We start from the raw sequence: 15,109 nt of genomic DNA, 5'->3' as shown, positions 1-15,109 counted from the left end.
GTTTACAGGTCTTTGAAAATAGTAACAAAGTGGGGTGCCTGGGTGGCTCAGTGGTTAAGCTGCTGCCTCTGGCTCAGGTCATGATCTCAGGGTCCTGGGATCGAGCCCCCGCATTGGGCTCTCTGCTCAGCAGGGAGCCTGCTTCCTCCTCTCTCTCTGCCTGCCTCTCTGCCTGCTTGTGATCTCTCTCTGTCAAATAAATAAATAAAATCTTAAAAAAAAAAAAATAGAAACAAAGTTGCCTGCCAAACAGCCTGTAGGATGCTGTTCTGCCTGACCTAAGAAATGTCAGGTGCTGTGTTTGCAAGAAGAAGCTTTGAGTTTTACCAAGTCCCAGGAACTTCTGCCTTTGTAGTCCGGAGCCAGACTCACTTACGTAGGCACCTGAGCTGTGGTACGGCACCAGCCGCTGAAGCCGAAGGATGGACTGCCAGAGGGGACTGGAGGCGCCAGATGGGACAAGATAATCCAGAAAGGGATCCTACCCTGACCCAGTCCCTAATCAGCCATCAGTGGGACTCAAGCCCCTGCAGCTCTCACTCTGAATTTTCACCCTTTAAAATCCCCTGCTTTATAAGCCATTGGGGAGTTGGGAACTTTCTCCTGGGCCGGGCCACACCAATAAAAAGCCGGTCTTCGCTGTAGAAGCTTGGTGTCCGTTTTTCTTGGCTTGTGGTGCATCCAGTGCACAAATGCCCCTGGTTTGGTTACAGGCTTAGTTCTGGAAGAGCCAGGAGGCCACGGAGCCTTCCTCCTTAAAGACACCTGGCAAGGTAGCAGTTTAAAGAGCATGGGGGGAGGAATTTAATCTCCGAGCACACTGGAGGGGGAAGGGAGACTTCTTTAAGGATAAAAGAGCTGGTAGAGACTTGGCTAGTCCTCAAAAGGCAGACACCTGTGGGAGCCACAGCCACCAGCTGGCACTGTGTGCCTGCACACACCCTGCAAGCAGCCCCAGCAAGGACAGGCACCCTCCAAAGGGACTCCTGCCCTGGGCGATGAACCATACACCAGAGCACCTGTAGTCCCTGCAGAAAAGCCTTAAGCTGGCAGAGAGACGCGGGCAGGCATCTGGCCTGATCGCTGGCCTGAGAACCTCTCTGGGGCAGCACAGGGAGCGGGCCCAGCAGATAGGTGGGATGTAATTATTTGCAGTTTAAATAGATAGAATTTGCAGTTTAAATACAAAATATAGGGGCACCTGGATGGCTCCATATGTTAAGGTTCTGCCTTCGGCTCAGGTCATGATCCCAGGATTGAAGACTGTGTCCCACAAGGGGCTCCCTGCTGAGCAGCCTGCCTGCAGCCTGCTTCTCCCTCTTCCTCTGCTGCTCCCCCTGCTAGTGCACACTTGCGCTCTCTGAAATGAATAAAAGTCCTTTCTTAAAAAATAAATACAATAGTGAAACTTGGCTTACATTTAAGCACCTGAAAAAGAAAAAAGAAAAAAAAATCACTCAAAACATAAATGTAACTTGGGAAGACCGGTTTTCAACAATCATGCTGAACTTAAGAGGCAAAAATAAGCTTACAGTAATCTAACAGTTCTGTAGTAAAGTACACGGGGAACAGACATCCTGCGTAATACATAAAACAGGACACATACGACTACTTATTTAACACTTTAAAGCTCTTCTCTGAACAGTAAGAAATAGTTACTAATTTGAATTGAGAGAGTATCCTGATTTCCTATTTGATCCAGATGTTCAACTTAATAAAGTAGAAGTTATCTATAGAAAGGGAATTTCATACCAAAAAAAAAAATGACAAATTTGAGAGCATATATTAGCTTTAAAGGTCTTTTATAAGACTGAAATGTTCTGGGGCTCCAGGGTGGCTCAGGTCGTTAAGTGACTGCCTTCAGCTCAGGTCATGATCTCAGCCTGGGATCCAGCCCCATATTGAGCTCTCTACTCTCTTACCCTCTCTCAAGTATAGGTAAAATCTTTAAGAAAAAAAAAAAAGACTGAAGTGTTCTAATGAACCAAATGTTAATTTCAGTATATGGGGAAAAACAAACAGTAATACCATTGAACAGATGCAAGTGTTAGATGCTGCTTTACGCATCAATCCTGACACAAACCAGATGAAGCAGGTAAGGAGGAAACGAGCCCAGAGAAGATTAAAAAAAAAAAAAAAAGAAAGAAAAAAAGAAAAGAAAACTGGCTCAACATCACACACTTAGACTCTCAGAGGAATTCAAACCCAGGCCGCCTTTTTCTGAGTCTGTGGCATTAACTGCTATGCTAGGTCCCTCCCTTCATGGAAAAGTTGAAATTAACAGACTAGAAAAAGCTGAACAAATAAAACCAGAAACTGGCTCTCTGCAAAGACCAGTAAAGTATATAAATCCCTGGTAAGTTCTGATAAAGGAAAATTTCACCCTTTCACATTTACAGGCGCTGCTTCTGGGCTCCCGGAGAAACTAACATTTACCAAGGTCAAAGTGAGTCGGCAAAACCTCAGAGCAGGGGCTCTATTTCTGCCCTGAGGACACACTGTACATCTGCTTCCTTAAAAAGAACATCCTACACAAAGACAAAAACAAACAAACCTTGTCCCATAAGATTAAAGCCATATAGGGGGCACCTGGGTGGCTCAGTGGGTTAAGCCTCTGCCTTCAGCTCAGGTCATGATCTCAGGCTCCTGGGATCGAGGCCCAAATCAGGCTGCCTGAGCAGGGAGCCTGCTCTCCCCCTGCTTCTCTCTGCCTACTTGTGATCTCTCTATCAAATAAATGAATAAAATCTTTAAAAAAAAATTAAGGCCATATAGCCTTGCACATACTAAAAACATAAAATAAATCCTGTAATGTTCTGGAATATTCTTTGTCATAATGATTTGTGACTCTTTATGTAAAAAAGATATATAACCCTGCAACAATGTTGCTTCCCTAGAGCATTCTCTTTGTGAAGACTATGTAATCTGGGCAGCTGTCCTAACTTCGGCTTGAATAAAACTTCTTTCCTCTTTAAACTAAAAAAAAGCTTTAAAAAAGATTTATTCATTTTACACTGATAGACTGATTCAGATAGCATGAGAGTAAAAATGAGACTAAGAAAGGCAGCATACCTAATAACACAATTAGACATGATGACAAAATACATGAGAGTATGAAGGATAACTCTATGGCAATATGCTTGAATACCTAAATGAATTTTGCTTTCTTCCAAAAGCCTGAGTGTCCAACATGGATGCCATCTACTAGGCAAGGTATGCATGGTATATTGTGGTAACAACCTTCAAATTCCAGTGGATCGGGTGTTTCGTTTCCCTGAAGAATGGGTGGCCCACAACACCTCACAGGGTCCTGTCCAATGAAATGGGAGTTGGTCCTTCAAGTGGCTTGTTTTCCAGGTCTCTAATAACAAACACCATGTTCCCAGGATTCAGGTAGTGCAAGGGCACATCTGCTGTTAAAAGGCACCCACCAGGGGCGCCTGGGTGGCTCGGTGGGTTAAGCTTCTGCCTTCAGCTTAGGTCATGATCCTAGAGTCCTGGGATCAGGCCCCACATCAGGCTCTCTGCTCAGCAGGGAGCCTGCTTCCCCCTTTCTCTCTCTGCCTGCCTCTCTGCCTGCTTGTGATCTCTCTCTCTCTCTCTCTGTGTCAAATAAATAAATTTAATCTTAAAAAAAAAAAAAAAAGGCACCCACCAGTTGACCAGTTGGGACACCTGGTTGGCTCAGTTGGTAGAGCATGGGACTCCTGATTGGTTGTAAGTTCGATCCCCACTGGGTGTAGAAATTATTTAAGAAAATAAAATCTTAGGGCACCTGGGTGGCTCAGTTGGTTAAGCATCTGTCTTCAGCTCAGGTCATGATCCTGGAGTCCCCGGATCGAGTCCCACGTCTAGCTCCCTGCTGAGCAGGGAGTCTGCTTCCCCCACTGACCTTTCTCCAATCATGCTCTCTCTCTCAAATAAATAAAAATTTTTTTTAAGATTATTTATTTATTTATTTGAGAGAGAGAGAGAGAGAGAGATCACAAGCAGGCAGAGAGGCAGGCAGAGAGAGGGGGGAAAGCAGGCTCCCCGCTGAGCAGAGAGCCTGACTCGGGGCCCGATTGCAGGACCCCGAGACCATGACCCGAGCCAAAAGCAGAGGCTTAACCCACGGAGCCACCCAGATGCCCCTCTAATAAATAAAATCTTTAAAAAAACATTTCATTCCAAAAAGTTGATTTTTAAAGATTATTTTGGGGGAGAGCACACAAGTGTGCACGAGTGGGGTGAAGGGCAAAGGGAAGAATCTCAGGCAGGCTCCCTGCTGAGCCAGGCCCAAGAGTCAGACATTCAACCAACTGAACCACCCAGCCTACCCAGAAGACGAATTTTTAAAATAATTTATGCAGTCCCTATTTTCCTCCTGGTCATCTCACATGTCGATCTAGGCTCATCGAGACAAGGACACCGAGGCGCCTCCTGGATCTGCGTTCTCTTCTGGCGGTGGGCGAGAGAATGGGCTGATCAGAGCCCCCATCAGGAACGAGCGAGTCTCAGCTGTGGGGAGGCCGCCAGCAGACGTTCTCAACCCTCAGAGGCCGTCAAGGATGGTCTTGACTGAAGATCTGCCTTGCCAAGGTCATAGCCTCTTCCCAGGTGGTCCCATCCAGTGACCATTCATAAGAGGGTAGCAAAGTCTGGCTCTTTTGCTCCAGTTCAGGAGGGTTCTCAAAGGCACCCCAGTTTTTGGAAGCTCAGAGAATCCGCTCAGCTTCTACCTAACCTTGCTCCCGCGCCCTCCCCTCTCCTCCCCAGGTGTCCCTCACTTCAATAATAAGCTTTTTGACCTACTCCTCTCCGTACTCTAAGTCCCGACCATACACAAAAATCCCTTTCTCAAGATTCCTTTCTCACAAACCTTCTACAACTTTCCTTTTTAAATTCAGATTTTGCCCTAAGTTTTCACCTCTTTAAATAACGAGTCTCGCTTCCCCTGCAGAGTGTTTCCCTTATTAAAATTCCCAACTCTTAGTAAATGTGGTCGATCACCAAATTGCACACCTGAAACTAATGGAACATTGTGCATCAACTATCCTCAAATTCAAAGCAAAAACAAACTGTGAGAAACTGTAGTTCCTAGTGAAAACGGAGCAGATTATCCATAAAACTTCATAGGACATTACACAAAATTCTAGGTTTTTTTTCCCTTCCCCCTCCCGAACAAAGTTTACAACAGAAATAACATGAATAACAGGGTCCTACCTGACTTGTGAACACAGGCAAAAATGAATGTTTTATATCAGATGTTGATAACTCTAACGACATCTCCATTTTAATTAAACCAATGAGCTTTGCCCATTTTCCTAGATGACATGAACTTGAAAAACATCTGGGTCAGTTTCTGTCTTTCAGAGTTTAGAATACCTCGAGCTCTTGCACAAACCAATTTTAGCAAAACCACCCAAGGTTAGAGAAAACAGCTCACATTTACAACATACAGGGGCCACACACAAATACACAAGTAAGATCGAACAAAATCTTAGAGGCCCAATTTCCAAATACCTACCTTTTACAAAATAAAAATCTCAAGGTGGTATTATAATTTATGGATCCATTTGGGGCCATTTTCCTCCAGAGCCTACTGAATATTGTTACCAAGCATTGCTGGGGCGGGGGGAGAGATTGCACAGTTTTGGAGGACACAGCCCAAACGGCTGCAGGAAGGCGCTGATCGTCATTTCCCATTTTTCAATCAGAACAAGGCTGGTTTTATTCAGACACCAGAAGCTCCAGCAGCAAACCGAAGAAGCTCAGAGTACCTCTGGAGCATCGTTTATTCCTTCCTGAAAGTTGGGGCTGCACCAGTTGAACCAAATAGTTTCCTAGATAACCTTTTTTTGTTTGCTTAAAGGATTGTTATTTATTTATTTTTAAAGGGGTTTGGAGGAGCACAGAGGGAGAGAGGGAATCTCAAGCAGGCTCCCCTCCCAGTGCAGAGCCTCGTACTGGGCTGGATCTCACCTGAGATCATGACCTGAGCTGCTTAACCGACTGAGCCACCCGGGCGCCCCCGCCCCTTACTAATGGAGCAAGAAAAAAGGCTAAGAGAGCCAAACCAAACAGGAAGAAGGAGAAACTCACCTGCCCTCCCAGAGTTCTCACCAAGAGATGTCTGTCCACACGGAAACCAAAAATGGTTTCTTTGCCACAAGAGTTATAGTAAGCATCGAAGGTCTGTGGCGAGGAGTCAGGGTGGGTCCTGGGGATGGTCCCTAGGACAAAGAGCCTGGGCAGCTACTTGCACTCCTGCTCGGACTCCTGTTGTAAGCTGAGGGGGCCGAACCCCCAACAATGAGCTCGGGGCTGACTTGCCCGATTTGTAACTGAACCCGGACTGGCAGGCCCAACTGGCAGCAAAGCCAAACTTCGAGATACTGAGGACAGAGCAAGGAAAAGATGTATTGCAGAGGGAACCAACCCTGGAGTCCGGCAGCACGCCTCAACTCCGCCTCCTGAGAGGAGGACAGTCTGGGCTAGTTGAAGGCAAAGCACAGAAAGTTCCGGGTAAGAAGTTTCAGCTGTGCGCAGTAGTCCTGTTAACCCTTTGGTTGCTGGTGCCATTTCCACATTGCACTTCCCGGGTTTTATTTGGATTTTAGGAAACCGTTTGGAAGTGTGGGGTTCTGTGTAACACATTACAGTTTTTCCTATTTAAAATGGATATGGAAGGATGACTGGGTGACTCAGTTAGTTAAACGTCTGTCATGATCCCAAGGTCCCGGGATTGAGCCCAGCATGGGGCTCCCTGCTCAGCTGGGGGTGGGGGTGGGGGTTTGCTTCTCCCTCTGCCTCCTCCTCAGCTTGCTTCTGCTTTCTCTCTCTCTCACTCTCTGTCAAATAAATACAATCTTTTTTTTTTTTTTTTTTTAAGGTATGTCCAGAGGCGCCTGGGTAGCTCAGTGGGTTAGACCTCTGCCTTCTGCTGGGGTCATGAACTCAGGGTCCTGGGATCAAGCCCCACATCGGGCTCTCTGCTTAGCAGGGAGCCTGCGTCCTCTCTCTCTGCCTGCCTCTCTGCCTGCTTCTGATCTCTCTTTCTGTCAAATAAATGAAATCTTAAAAAAAAAAAAAAAAAGGTGTGTCCATAGATAGACTTGTACATGAACATTCATTGTGTGTTCTTTCTAATAGCCAACTGTCTGCCAGCAGATGAATGGGTAAAAATTTTTAGTATATCCATAAACCAGGACACTATTCAGCAATACAAAGGAATGGACTACTGGTGAGCACGACATGAATAAGCCTCAGAATAACGATGAGAGATGAAAGTCACCAAAACAACAACAAAAAAGAGTACACACTCATGACAGCATTGATATAAATCTCTAGAAAATGCAAACTCTGGAGGCAGACCATGGATCTGTGGTTGCATGGGACTTGGGTGATGGCGGGGAGGGAGGAATCACAAGGAAAACTTTCCATCATGAGGGATATACTCACTATTCTGAGTGTGGTGTAACTCCATAAAAGCTCCTCAGATGCTATACATTAAAAATGTACAGTTGGGGGGGGCGCCTGGGTGGCTCAGCGGGTTAAAGCCTCTGCGTTAGGCTCAGGTCATGATCCCATGGTTCTGGGATCAAGCTGTGCATCAGGCTTTCTGCTCAGCAGGGAGCCTGCTTCCTTCTGTCTCTCTGCCTGCCTCTCTGCCTGCTTGTGATCTCTGTCAAATAAATAAATAAAATCTTTTTAAAAATGAAAAATAATAAAAAAATAAAAACGTACAGTCGATTGACAATTACACCTCAAAACACACACACACACACACACACACACACAACCCTATTAAAAAGAGGAAATAACTTTCCAGTTAGCATTTTTCGCATAGAACCTCCGATGGTCATGAACATGATTTTTTATTCCTGACATTAAGCGGAAAATGCTTCTATGTGGGAGACGGGACTAGTGACCTTGCCACACAAGTTCTCCCAGCCCAAGGGCCCTGCAGGTCCTTATTCTGAACTCTGCAACTCCTGCGGGTGTCGGGGGAGGAGACCAGAAGGCTCTGGGGGCTCCCTGACCCCTAGGTTCTAAAAGCACCTGTACCGGCCTCCCCTTACGCCTTCTGTAGCCTCAAACTTCCTGGTCTCCCCACATCCCTGCTGGGCGGCCTTCCGCTCCATGCTCCGCGCCCGACCTGCCTTTTTCGGCTTGCAGACCATCTGAGAAAGCCGACGTGAGCCCCAGGCCTACTGGAAGAGGCTTTCCAAAGTGGCCCATGTCCTCCATGTATCCGTGCGAGCCCGACCCAGCCGGCTCGCTCGGACTCGGGGCTGTTTCTGAGCCGCGCCCGAGGGGGCGGCGGCGGTGGCTGCGATGTGCGCAGCCGGCCACCAGGCGGCGCCAGGCCTCCCGCGCGGTGCACCTGCCCGCGGGCCGTGCCGCCCTCCAGGTACATCTCGCCCTACTGCAGGGAGACAAGTCCGGGCAGAGGCATGGAGAGGTCGCCTGTGAGGGGATGGAAGCCGTTCTCTGGGTTCCTCTGGGCACCGGGGCCGATCTGAAAAGGTCCATCTGCGATCTCCCCTCCAATCCACCGACGCCCCGCGGCGGCAAAGCCCTGGTTTGGGGCCTCTCCAGGCATCCCCTCTCCGCAGCGACAGTTCTAGAGATTCTGGTTTAAAGATCCTTCCGTCCTTACGCAAACGGTTTTCACTTGGGCTGTACTCGTGAATCACCTGGGGGGCACTGAAAAATCCCGATTCCCCGGGACATATGGAACTTCCCTCGCCTTTCACTGATCAAAGAAAGTTACAGAGCCACATCTAATTTCAGGATGCCCAGGGAAAACAGCTATCTTTGGTGGTCAGCACAACCATCACAGCCCTCTGGGCACCTGGGTGGCTCAGTTGGCTGAGCGTCTGTCTTCGGTTCAGGTCACGATCCTGGAGCCCTGGGATTGGGCCCCAGGTCAGCCTGCGGGCTCAGCCAGGAGCCTGCTTCTCCCTCTCTCCCCTGCTTGTGCTCTCTCTTGCTCTCTCTCCCTCTCAAATAAATAAATAAAATCTAGGGGCACCTGGGTGGCTCAGTTGGTTAAGCTGCTGCCTTCAGCTCAGGTCATGATTCCAGGGTCCTGGGATTGAGCCCCATGTCGGGCTCCCTGCTCAGCGGAGAGCCTGCTTCTCCCTCTCCCTCTGCCTGCCTCTCTGTTTACTTGTGCTATTTCTCTGTCAAATAAGTAAATAAAATCTTTAAAAATAAATAAATAAATGAAATCTAAATACAAACAACAAAAACAAAAAACAACAACAACCCAAGAGAAATAGGAAACTAGTAAAGAAAAAGAGGTACCAAAGAAGATGAGGCAGGGATTTTATAGGTAAGTTCTCTCTAATTTAAATGATACTCTCTAAAGAATAGATCACCCTGAAGCTATTCAAATTATTTTCAGGTGCAAAGCTCCCTTACTTGTCTTATGAAGTGAGCATTGTCTTAAAATCTGATAAGAATCATCATATAAAAATACATTATGGATTGGGGCACCTGGATGGCTCAATGGGTTAAAGCCTCTGCCTTCGGCTCAGGTCATGATCTCAGGGTCCTGGGATGGAGCGCTGCATCCGGCTCTCTGCTCAGCGGGGAGACTTCTTCCTCCTCTCTCTCTGCCTGCCTCTCTGCCTACTTGTGATCTCTCTGTCAAATAAATTAATTAAATCTTGTTTAAAAAATACATTATGGATGAAGCTCACTTGTGAAGGTGTGTGCGAGAATTACAATGAAATTATTAGCAAACTGCAGAAATGTAGTAAAGGAATAATAACAGCAAAGGCTTTAGATAGTGCCTACTGTGTGTCAGGCACTGTTCTAAAGGCTTTGCAATATTAACTAATTTAATATTTACAAGGATCTACTATTTAGATGTTACTCTTTACTATCCCTCTTTTATAGATGGGGAAGAAACGCGTGGATTCTTGTTATATTCCTTGCTTTAGAGCTGAGATGAAAAACATGCGAATGGAGAATGGCCGCTCACAGGTGCTTCCTGCGCATCTTTTCCTGGCCCTAAGGGAATGTGGACTTGCAGGCCCTGCTGTCAGTTTGGGGGAAAGGCGGAGTAACCTAAGTATCACACAGGATGATGCTAATGTAGTCATCTCTTTGTTTTTGCTGAGTGGAGGTTCATATGTGTAGGGGCTGTAAGAATCTGAGTCAAACCAGCGAAGCTGATTTGAGGGAAGGGAGACAGTCAGGGAGGGGTAAAGGCTGCCCCCCAGCTCCCCACACCCTCAGTCCCTCCCTTTCTTCGGAACCCTGCAAAGCTGCTCTTCCATCTTCTTCTGTAGATTCAGAGACCTCTGGTGCCTTCAGGCCTCCCTGATTCAACTCTGAAGACTAGATCACATTTCAGAAACATCCATGTCCTTCCATCGGGCCAAGTCTCTGTCTACCATTTTACTCATTTCTTTTCTTTTTCTTTCTTTCTTTTTTTTTTTTTAGATTTTATTTATTTATTTGACAGAGAGAAATTACAAGTACACTGAGAGGCAGGCAGAGAGAGAGAGAAGGAAGCAGGCTCCCTGCTGAGCAGAGAGCCCGATGCGGGACTCGATCCCAGGACCCTGAGATCATGACCTGAGCCGAAGGCAGCGGCTTAACCCACTGAGCCACCCAGGCGCCCCATTTTACTCATTTCTTGAATCTCAACTTCTACAACTCCTTTCAAGCCCCCCGGGAGCCTGGACAGAAATGGCAGTGAGTTAGCACCCTGGCCTGGGTTGTAGGAGGTGGGGAGGCAGATCATGCATGAATCGGTCCTTTCTTCCTCTCTCAGGGGTCAGTTGCTAGGCCTGCTCTTCTTGGGTGTGTAAGAGACAGCCAAGTCCCCCTCCAAGAGCCCAGTGTTCCCATCTCTCCAATTCCACCAATGGGCAAAATTCTGAAGGTCCCACATTCTTTGGTCTGAGCTGAGACACTCCTGAAAAGATTAGGGCAAGACAAGGGAGAAAGAAGATGGGTTCTCTGATCCTTCCTGCGCAGGACAGGGAAGCCTACTTATTAAGGCAGTGAACATGGGGAGCCTGTGTCGTGCTAAGCATGCTGCCGGTGTTGGCTACTGTGGTGAACACAAGAAACTCCTTGGCTTCCTTGTACTTACACTCTTGAGGGAGGGGGTCCAAGCAATAAACAAATAAAAGGGAGAGGCCAGTCAAGGAAGGTGGAGAAAGAGTACTACTTGATCCTTGGGGTTTGGAGGAGTCCTCTGTAGGGGGGACGCACAGGGGCCAGAAGGTGGCGAGGGAATGGGCCAGGCCGCTATCTGGGGGACGAGTATTTCGCACAGAGGCAACAGCAAGGGCAAGGGTGCGGAGATGGGATTGCTCGTGGGGTGTCTGAGGAAAAGAGTGTGCGTAACTAATCAGGCTTAACAGAAATGTGGAGAATTAAGGTCATCGTGTCAGGCTATGGGGATCTTGGCTGCTGGTTAATGGCGTCCGCGCTGCTGGCCAGGTCTTATCTCCCAGGCCAGGCTCTCGGGAGCCACGGGGCACTCCAGTTCTCTGGCTTTACCAAGAAGTTAGCCAGTAATTGTCTATTATCCTAATAACCCGAACTGATCCATCATATGTTTTTTGAATCCAACAGAACAGTGTTTCTGAAGTGTTAATTTTTAAGAACAACAGCGAGTATCTCGATGGGCTCGCTTCCAGGACCACAGTCTGCACCGAAGTCCTGTCGGGGACAAGAAGAGCAGATGACCAAGTCCTCTGAGCCCAGCATAGAGATTTGGAATCTTCATCCTTGTCCTTAAACCCCAAAATAACCTCAGGGTGTCCTGGTTTGATATTTACTCTGGAAACATTCATCTAAATTTCCTCCTTTCAGGCTCAAGACAGTCCTGCTATTTGAAGGAGAGCCGTAAAAGGACAGCTTGCAAATAGCCCCTTGTCCCACAGTGATGTGCTCGAAGGCTCATTTTACTGAAGGCGCGCTGCAGGGACAAGCCTGTCTGCTTGGGGGAAATGCGGCACGGATAATAGGGAGGGAGACGCCATGTATAGAAACGGGGGCTGGCAATCTGCTTCTCTGAAGAGCCAGAGAGTAACTACTTTAGTTTTTGTTGGCTAAGAGGCAAAATCAAAGATATTATGTAGGTACTGACATAATAATACAGAAAGCACATTGTTGATGAGACTTAAAATATAATATTGAGTACAATTTATTTTTAACAGAGGCCTATTGGTTAGAAGGATGGATTTGGGAGGGATAATATTTTACTTAATTGGGGTTGAAAATCAGTGTTCCTAACATGTTCTTAGCTCACAGGCTATACAGAAATAGGCAGATGGAAGGCTTTGGCCTACGGGCCATGGTTTGCCAGCCCCTGGTATAGGAAGTATTGTTTCAATGTTTAAAATTGGCCCGAGGTTCTGGCTAACATTACAGGGAGAGAAAAAAGGGGGAGGGGAGAGAGACTTGAACGGATTATAAGACATATATTGACACTCTTCGCAGATAATATGACCATACACCTATAAAACCAACAGAATCCATAAAGCATTAGAACTGATTTTGTTGTAACTAATCAAAAATTGTCATCAAGCTTGCTAAAGCAATCAACTTATGAAAACCAATACCATTTCTCTATAGCCAGCGAAAACTCATGATAACAACTAGTGGTTACAAAAACCAAAAACCAAAACAGAGAGTCGAAGCATATAGGAATCACCAACCATGAATACACAAGAAGATTACTAAGGAGAAAACTTTAAAACTCTAAAAAAAAAAAAAAAAAAAAAGACATAGAAGATGATCTGAATAAATTAGCAGACTTGGGGTTCACTTTGTGTTGGTTCAGTGAACCCTGTGTCAGTCTTGTGACCTTCAAAACTTGTGCTGCAGTGACTTGTTAAGCAAAACAGAAAATCAGCCCCGCCTGGGTGGCTCAGTGAGTTAAGGCCTCTGCCTTCGGCTCAGGTCATGATCCCAGGGTCCTGGGATCGAGCCCCGCATCGGGCTCTCTGCTCAGCAGGGAGCCTCCTTCCCCCTCTTTCTCTGCCTGCCTCTCTGCTTACTGGTGATCTCTGTCTGTGAAATAAATAAATAAAATCTTTAAAACAAAACAAAAACAGAAAATCAACCTGGGACACGTCTCCCATTCCACTGGATGCAAATACACTTTCCTTGCTATATTTTGAGGCCCAAGCAGAGTTTCCTTGCATATATTTTTAACTCCTGGAAGGAAACGTGGCATATATGACCTACTGAGTAATCCTAATTCGCACTTGTCTGCCTTTGAAATATTGCTCACTGGGGCTCTCTGCAGCAAATTTATTTCCCTTCCTTTACTCAATTTGTTTTCAGGCCCTAAGAATGTGTTGATGGCCAGTGAGGTGATAGTTAGGATGATAAGAAATAAAACAAAAACAAAAACCTTGGGATTGGGGCGCCTGGGTGGCTCAGTGGGTTAAAGCCTCTGCCTTCAGCTCAGGTCATGATCCCAGGGTCCTGGGATTGAGCCCCGAATTGGGCTCTCTGCTCAGCAGGGAGCCTGCTGTCTCCTCTGTCTCTCTGCCTGCCTCTCTGCCTACCTGTAATCTCTGTCTGTCAAATAAATAAATAAATAATCTAAAAAAAAAAAAAAGCAAAAAAAAACCTTAGGATTTAAGTATCATGGTGGAGAATTCCTGGTCGGACTTGGCTGGGAGCTGGGACCTCCAGTTCCTGAACAAAGTGTACCAAGAAGCAGTAGCATAGCTCCTGGTAGTGGCAGGTTCTGCCATCTTTTGTAGGATTCCTGATTCCATTAGAAACTCTAGAAGATGTTTAAATGGGTTTGAAAACATGATGCCTTTCTCTCTGTATGTCTTTTTGGTGAAATAACACACTTGGGTTGACATCAGCAAGATGGCGGAAGAGGCGGTGTGAGCCCTCATCCCCTCCAAGAATCACCTGTTTCAGGCACCACTCGTGTGGGAGAATCCCTCGGTGGGAGTTGGGAAGTACACCTGGGAGGTTCCAGCACCCAGGTGGAGCAACATAATCCAATACTAGAAGCACCGAAGAAAGTTAAAGGAATAGTTTCACTTCACCGGTGTTACGGCACCCCCTGGGTGGCACAGCATTGGCGTCTCTGGGAGCTCATGAAAAAGCAGAATCTCAGGGAGGGTCACGGCTTCTTTACCCTGAAGTGAAGCAGTTGTAAGCGCGGCTGTGAAGTGGCTATCAAGTCTTAGTAGGACAGAAGTAGGATGTAAGGCTGTGCTGCAAAAAGGTCACAAGCCTGCAGGCAAAGAAGGTGTTACGGCCCATTGCACCCAAATCCTTTGTTTCCAATGGGCTCAAAGTAACCACTTTAAATTAAGAAAGGGAGATGGGGTGGGAAGGGCATAAATGTCAATCTAGAAAATCCCGGTGTTTCCAGGCTTAAATCTATGCTTGCATAAGATTTTGGGGGATCTTGTTATCCATTCAGAAGTCAAGAGTTAAACGCATCAGAAGCCTACTACTGTCTTTGAAGACATTTGCATTGCCAAAAGAAATTTAGGTCTAGCCTGTAGCAAAAGCATGTGACTCTTTAATCCTCAAAGTAATCTCTCCAAGCTTTGACAAGTGGAACGTGGGTGTGGCTGATGGTGCAATGAACCAGAAGCTCCCAGAGCCAGGGGCCACAGAGGACAGTGGGCATAAGACCATGTTTCCACCACATTCTCCTTTCACTTCCTACAACTCCGCTTAACCACACGGCTGAAGACAACTGTCCTAGAGTTGGAGAAATAAGATAGAAAGAACAGAATTGCCAGTCCACTTGGAACTCTTGCTTCAGATTATTCATGGGAGGGCAAAATTAATTCTATCTTCATCATAGGTTATGGTAGGGTTCTCCCTCCTTTTTTTCTCTCTTTTTTTTTAATAGCAGGCAAGGTAGATCAACTAATGAAGTGTCCCAAACTGAGATCTTGAGGTCCTTCCCCACTACACCGGTTCCTCCAGCTGACTGGAGAAAATGGCAATTCCATCCTCCTAGTTGTCCAGGCCAAACTCCTTGGAGGGTCCTATGTCCTAGCCCCTAAGCATGCATAGCATTAAAGCAGACCTAGAATTTGTGATTTAGCTTGGTGCCTCCCAGAATTCCAGGCAGCACATGCATGGAGTAGGTCCCAGTTCT

The 15,109-nt window shown here is 46.6% G+C and overlaps 1 pseudogene; it reads right to left on the bottom strand.

Annotated features, from left to right (window-relative positions):
• The window catches only part of LOC131812103 (large ribosomal subunit protein uL11-like), a 29,535-nt pseudogene extending 21,134 nt beyond the window's left edge, over positions 1 to 8,401 (bottom strand).
• Between the last annotated feature and the right edge of the window lie 6,708 nt (positions 8,402 to 15,109).

Source organism: Mustela lutreola, chromosome 12 (genome assembly GCF_030435805.1).
Source record: "Mustela lutreola isolate mMusLut2 chromosome 12, mMusLut2.pri, whole genome shotgun sequence".
NCBI classification, from domain to species: Eukaryota; Metazoa; Chordata; class Mammalia; order Carnivora; family Mustelidae; genus Mustela; species Mustela lutreola.
Note: the sequence above shows the minus strand (reverse complement) of the source record. Positions and strands in the feature narration are given on the sequence as shown.